Raw genomic sequence first — 7,084 nt, forward strand, 5'->3', positions numbered from 1 at the left:
TTCACTCCCCAAATGGCTGCAATGGCCGGAGCTGCGCCGATCCGAGGAGCAGGAGCCAGGAGCCTCCTCCTGGTCTCCCATGTGGGTGTAGAGGCCCAAGCACTTATGCCATCCTCCACTGCTTTCCCAGGCCGTAGCAGAGAGCTGGACTGGAAGAGGAGCAACCAGGACTAGAACCGGCGCCAATATGGGATGCCGGCGCGGCAGGCGGAGGATCAGTGCACCACGGTGCCAGGGCCTCATTTAATCTACTTTAAATAACTATTTCTGCCATTCATCTGTCTCCCCAGGTGAGCTAGTTATTTGGAATTATGGATGTTTTACAATGTTTAGAATAATATCAAAGCCAACTGAATTTTGAATAAGAAAATAAGGGTTACAAGGTTACCTGTGATCTTAAGTAAGTCATTTAATAATTTGGAGCCTTGACTTTCTTTTCTGTAAATTACTGTTAATATCAACCCCTGCTCACAGTTTAGCCTTCAATATTAACATCTTACAGATTTAAAAAAAAACAAAAATAAATGAAAAGAATGATTAACCCAATAAACCAGGAGAAACATGAATTTAAAAAGCCCTTCTATCTTCAGACTTCTGCTTCCTATTACTAAATACTGCAGTCCAATACCCAGATAAGCATTTCTCTCTGAAATTTTGTCTAAGTCCCCCCAGCCAGTTGATCTTCATGTCAGCAAACTATATATCTTTAGGTGTTTTTCTATGACTCTACAATGTTTTGTAGTAGACAATATTATACTCTAAATCAATTTATCTTCAATAATATTTTTTATTTTTAAGTTGAAATATTGAAAGTATACTTTTAAAGTGACATTCTTAACCAGATTACAGCTTGTACTTGCCAATGTATGGAACTACTTCATTGTCCCCCATCAAAAAAAAGTATCTGCTCACATTTTTTTAACTACAAATATAATTACAAAATACCAGTACTCAATAAGAACATTCACCTGCAACACTATTTATATAGAGGAATTAGCATAAGGCATATCTATATTGGAGTTTCTTACAAAAGTAACAAAGTGTCTAACTATGATACTCTTACTTACAAAGTCATTTTTAAGGACAAAGTATCTATAAAGTTGATAAATATAATGAATGTCACAAGCCAATGTAAGTTATAATCCAAATATTATTAACTCTTTAATATTACCTCAGTACTCAAATTTCTAAAATGTGGTTCTAGGAAATCCAAGAACTTTCATGAACTAAAGTGTAAATTTGAGTCAAGACATCAAATAAATCTCAACTTTTTTTAAAAAAGATTTATTTATTTATTTGAAATTCAGAGTTACACTGAGAGAGAGAGAGAGAGTGTCTTCCATCCGATGGTTCACTCCCCAAATTGCCACAATGGCCGGAGCTGTGCCGATCCGAAGCCAGGAGCCAGGAGCTTCTTCTGGGTCTCCCACACAGACATTGGGGCCCAAGGGCTTGGGCCATCATCTACTGCTTTCCCGGGCCATAGCAGAGAGCTGGACAGGAAGTGGAGCAGGCGGGTCTTGAATCAGCGCCATGTGGGATGCCAGCGCATCAGGCCAGGACGTTAACCCACTGCACCACAGCACCAGCCCCTCTCAACCTTCTTAAGGTGCTAAAAATTATCACCAAGAAAGTTTAGGGGCCTGGGGCCCGTGCTGTGTCACAGTGGGTTAAAGCCCTGACCTGAAGTGCCAGCATCCCATATGGGCACCGCTTCAAGTCCCAGCTGCTCATCTTCTGGCCTGGGAAAGCAGAAGATGGCCCAAATCCTTGGGACCCTGCGCCCACGTGGGAGACACGGAAGAAGTTCCTGGCTCCTGACTTCAGATCAGCCCAGCTCTGGCCGTTGCGGCCATATGGGGAGTGAACCAGCAGATGAAGGACCTCTCTCTCTCTGTCTCTACCTCTCTCTGGGACTCTTTCAAATAAATAAAAATAAATCTTTAAAAAAAAAAAAAGAAAGAAAGAAAACAAAGGTGAGGGGGCTGATATTCAGAGGAACCACTCAACTTGGTATATTCAAAGTATACATCATCACACTATTTTGGAATTGGTGTATGGTATCTACTACAGTGTTGGTACTCAATTGACCACATTTTTATTTATAAAAGAATTATATGCCTCCAAATTAAGTTTGTAGCCATCACACACTTGACTGAATTTTCAATATATGAAATTAATAACAAAACCAGTATCATTCATTTAATCTCTAGCTTGCACTAAAACAAATGTTTTACATGAATTCTATCATTTAGATATTACTCCCCCCCCCCCCATATTACAAATGAGTAACATGAAGCTAGAGAAGTGGAGTAATTTGCTAAGGTCCTAAAAACATTAGGTGGCAGAGGAAGATCTTTTTTTTCCTAAAAACCAATCATTTATTTTGAGTAACACAAAATCAGAAATGAAGTCTGATTCATATAGATTAGATTGGAACAGTTATATATAAGAAAATACCTATGACATTCTCAAAGAGTTGGTAAACAGAACTACTGAAGTGGAAAGGGAGTTATAAACACAAGAGACAGTGTTAAGTACAATGTATCATGTAACCCAATTCCTTTATCTGATTAAATGTGAATGTTTAAATCTCCATTAAAGAGAAGCTAAATGATTGCCAAAATCATGTAGTTCCAGACAGAGGCAGAGTAAGTACTAGAAGTCTACAAGTGTTGCCCTTGTTTACTGCATGTCACTCTTAAAATAAGCACAACATGAAATACATGCATAATATCACAATTAATACTAATTTTGACATCAATTACTTGCTTGGAGAATTGTTTTGATGCTAATGAAACAATTGGGGCTGAGCTTCACAGATTCTTTGCAGCAAGGGATTGTGCTTTTAAATCTGTGCTCTAAAACAACATTAGGGTGATAGTCCTAAAATGCCATATCCATGCTTTCCTATTCATAACCAAAGAAATAGTCAACCTTTATTGTTCCAACAATTTTTCGATCAAATTTGGGTATTTGCTAAATAAGTTGATTGATTATAATGCACATGTAATGAGTGGTACTTTCCAACAGGCATGAAAACATAACAAAATTAAATAATTAAATATTTCTTTAGCTTTAATTTCACATGTCTTCTATTTTCAACTAATGGTTCTCTCTTGTCAACCCAAAAACCTTAACTCAAACTCCTGTGGCCAATCACTTTACTATGAAACCTTGGACAAATAAGTTACCAAACCTCTCTGTTACCCAATTTCCCCATCTGCAAAAAAGGGATAAATAGTCAAGGACCCTCTTTACCTTCTGAAAAGTTTATATGACATAATGTATTCTGAACTGTTTCAACAGTGCCTGACACATAACTGTTCAACACAACTTGTTTTTATATCTATGATCATTGTTGTTTTCTCAACAGATCTGCTTCCTTTCAGATACGTGTACATGGAAAACACAGGGGAGTCAAATAACCCTAGCATTTCCCTCTGAAGCATAAATCAATTTGCTTGTGCTCAAGTGGACAGATGGCTCAACCTCAAATGGGTTGTTCCCAGGAACTCTACTATGGCATGTACAGAGTGTCTTTCCACTTTGATATCACAAAATGATCTGGCATGAAATCTTAAGAGCTGGGTGCATTTAAATGTGTTTTTTAATGAACAATAACATATTTTTTAAAATGCTTTCTACCAACTACTATTCACTCAGGTTTGAGTGTCAGAATTTAAAATCTTGAGAAATGTTTTTCTTAAATCTTCAGTTCACTTCATGCAACGTTAATATAATGGAATAACACAGACCTGTATTTAAAATATAGGTCAATCTCATATTGGTGATTATGTGATCTTGGGCAAATTACTTAAACTCTCTATTACTCAGTTACCTCATTTATAAAATGGTGACAATATCTACACATTGTATAATTGGTGTATTAAATGAAATTATGTATCATTTGGCACAGTATCCAACACACAGTAAGTGCTTAATAAATCATAGCAATTATTATACTATTATAAGAAAACACGTGTAGTACTTACTTAAAGCACCTTTCCAGCTTCTTACAAAGCACCTACTTCATATTTTTTAAATTGTAAATAAAATTACAGATCATATTTTTATTAAATTACATTGCTATTATTTTCTCTAATAAAAAAAGTAAAATATCCTGCAGACTCTTCCATTAAAATAACCCAGTAGGTCTTTCAGAAAACAGCAATGGAAATTTAGTTTTAGCCTTAATTAATCCTGTTCCAAACTTAAGTATAAACTTTTTCATCACCATCAAATTACCTCCAAAACACACTGTATGAGGATTATACAATTTAAATTTAAAGGTGATTTGCTCTTGAACTCTCTCAAATATTCTAATTGAAATGGGAATTCTGAAATATTCCAAAACAAACTGTCCAAAATTAAAAATCAATGAAAAGAAGTACACCTCTAAAAGCACTTTCACTACACGATGATTATTAAATGGTTGCTTTCATGGTTGAGTCTGTTTTCATCCTAAAATAAATGCTATCAAAATAATTTTGACTAGAAAGATTTTTACACAGAATCACACCTTTATGGTAGCCATAACTGCTTCCTCTTTTTATGTTCTCTTTCAAGTTAGTAATACATAGACATTATATAGATGTATTAACAGCATTACAGATCTGATTTAAATAAATGTCAAAGAACTTTTAAAAATCTAACTACAAACGCACCACTCCTGGTTAAGACAAAGTGTTCAAAAATCAATTGGGTCCTCCTAAGAGAACTGGGGTCAAGGGATTAGCATTCCCTGCAGGTAGAACACAGGAGTATGCCTGATACCAGGCCTACTCACAACCACCGGAACGTAGCTGAGCGGGGTCAGTCCTGACACTGAGAAAGGAGGAAAGAGTAGACACCAGCACCACAAGCCAGAAGCTACGTGGGAAAAGCGGAACATGCGAAACTCAGTGAGTCACAAGTCCTGCTCAGAACCGTGCGCGCACCATCAGCAAAAACTGAGTTCACCAATCCCAGCGCGCTCTCGATCTGCGCACACACGACGTTCAAGGCCAGAAACTGACTGATGCTGGTTAGGTTTGCTTGCCTTCCTCGGCCACGCCTGGGACACCTACGCATCTTCGCCCTCCCGCCCCACCCCTCAAGCCGCCCAGCGCCCCTCCGTAAGGACAATGGTGCTAGGGCCGCTTCTGCGAAGTGGCCCGCAATCCACGCCCACATGCCGGGGCTGGGCGGCGTGACTCTGACAGTTTTCAGTCCCCGCGGATCTTTCCAACTCGTGCCTCCTCCGCACAAGTCCGAGACATTCAAGATGGGCACAACAGTCAAGGCGCAGAGTCTACCTCGGGATCTGCTCGTTTGGGGCGTTTTGAATCTTTGCCCGCACCTACAGACGGGCCAAAGAGCTGAGGCTCAAGCCAGTCACCGCTCTGAATCTCCGAGAACAGCCCCTGGGGTGGGGGCGGAGACCGCAGGACCGGGGTCTCCAGCACCCCAGAGCCACCCCTGCCGCTGGGCTGGGAAATCGAGGGAAGTAGGCGGCGAGACCCTGTCGGCGCACACCCCCGCGCCAGTCTGAGTAGACACCGCCTCAGAGCCCCTAGGCCACGGGGCATGCGGCAGGAGCGCCGGGGGAGGCGAGCCGGGAAGCCGGGAGCGTATTTCCTCGGGCAAGCCTCAGCGCGCCTCCCCCTCCCAAGGCCTCACAAATGCCCTCATGTCGAGCGCTTTACCTGCGAGAAGCGGGCGCAGCCCAGCCCCGGCGTCCACCCCTGCCAGCCTCGGCCGCCACCGCGTACACAGCCTGCCTCCTCAGCACGCAGCGGCCGCCACTGACAGAGCCCCGGGCCGAGCCAATACCTTCCCATCAAACCCCGCGCTCCCGCCGCCAGCCAATCGGCGCCGCTGCCGACGCGCGCCGCTCCCCGTCACGTGACGAGCCAGGGCGGGCAGTTGGGCAGGGCCAGCAGGGCGGTTGGTCCGGGGTCGCTTGTCTGTGTGGCCTCCGCCGCAGATCTGCGCCGCTGGTTGTCGCGCAGGGGCGTGCTTCAGTTAATGAGGACCCTTAGCGCTACAGTTATCTCTGACTTCTTCCCCTGCCTCCTCTTCCTTTAAAGCCTATTCTGCCAAGTCTCGCGGGAGAAAGAAAACCCCGAAACTGGCCCTGGTGGTCGCAGACCGCAGCAGGAGAGGAGCGTGGTGGGCCCGACAAAGGTTGGGGAGAGTGGAGGTGGGTGTGCGTGTGCGTGGAAAGGAGTCGGACCTGAAGAGGCCCTGGTCGCTGTCATCCAGCCGGTCGAGAAAACCCAGCGGAGACCCGGAGAGTGCTGGGGGCTTTTGTCACTCGTGAACGTCACAAAGGGTCATTTGATGACTCGGCGCTTACCTCACCCCAGGAGAAAGCCAAATGAGGTTGATTTCAAAGCTGGGGCTAACAACACAAGCAGAGTTTTCAAACCTAAGAACACTCTCCAGAGGCCCTGATCCCCGGGCCCGTGAAAACCTCCCGGGCTATATTTGGCTCAGATTTGAAATATTGCCTAGATGGTGTTAGGTTTCCTACTCAATTGCCAAAACAAAAAACAAATAATACTGGGATGAAAAACAAGAGTTGTGCACACGGTCAAGAGGAAATAGGGAATCTTCAGCGAGGGCCTGTACCATGTTTTACCCGTATGCAAGCATTTTTCATGTTTTTTTTTTCTTATAAAATGTTTATGAGTTTTAAAGAGTGTAAGTTTTAATATGCTACGTTTCAACTCTGACAACACCAACAGGCAAAGAAAATAAACTGGCCATAGTATCTAGTTGATAAAAATAATGTACCATTATACTGGAAGCTACCAGATGATTCACTGTGGAGTTGCTTGTCCTGAATTATAAAATCTTTCGTTACAGCTCAATAAACTTAGAACGATGGATGTAAGTAAGAACTAAAATGTGTGTTCTGTGAGCTGGGCACTTTATAAATGTAGAAGAAAATGAACAAGCAGCTCAACTGTTTTGATAGGGAAATCTGACCATTTTGTTTTTCAGCCTTTACTGTTGAAAGTATTTGAAGTCCTGTGCAGCTACGCAAATCCATCCCACCACTGGAAGATCTCCTTTCTAGCGAACAGGAAAGAAGGGC

At 42.5% G+C, this 7,084-nt stretch overlaps 1 protein-coding gene across 3 annotated transcripts in view; it reads right to left on the reverse strand.

Moving 5' to 3' along the window:
• The window catches only part of LNPK (lunapark, ER junction formation factor), a 100,086-nt gene extending 94,307 nt beyond the window's left edge, over positions 1-5,779 (reverse strand). For all 3 annotated transcript variants that reach the window (XM_062188179.1, XM_062188186.1, XM_062188196.1), the window contains exon 1: positions 5,688-5,779. The gene's annotated coding sequence lies outside the window, so the exon portion shown is untranslated. The remainder of the gene's footprint in view (positions 1-5,687) is intronic.
• Positions 5,780-7,084: the final 1,305 nt, after the last annotated feature.

Source organism: Lepus europaeus, chromosome 1, assembly GCF_033115175.1.
Source record: "Lepus europaeus isolate LE1 chromosome 1, mLepTim1.pri, whole genome shotgun sequence".
In the NCBI taxonomy this organism is placed as follows: domain Eukaryota; kingdom Metazoa; phylum Chordata; class Mammalia; order Lagomorpha; family Leporidae; genus Lepus; species Lepus europaeus.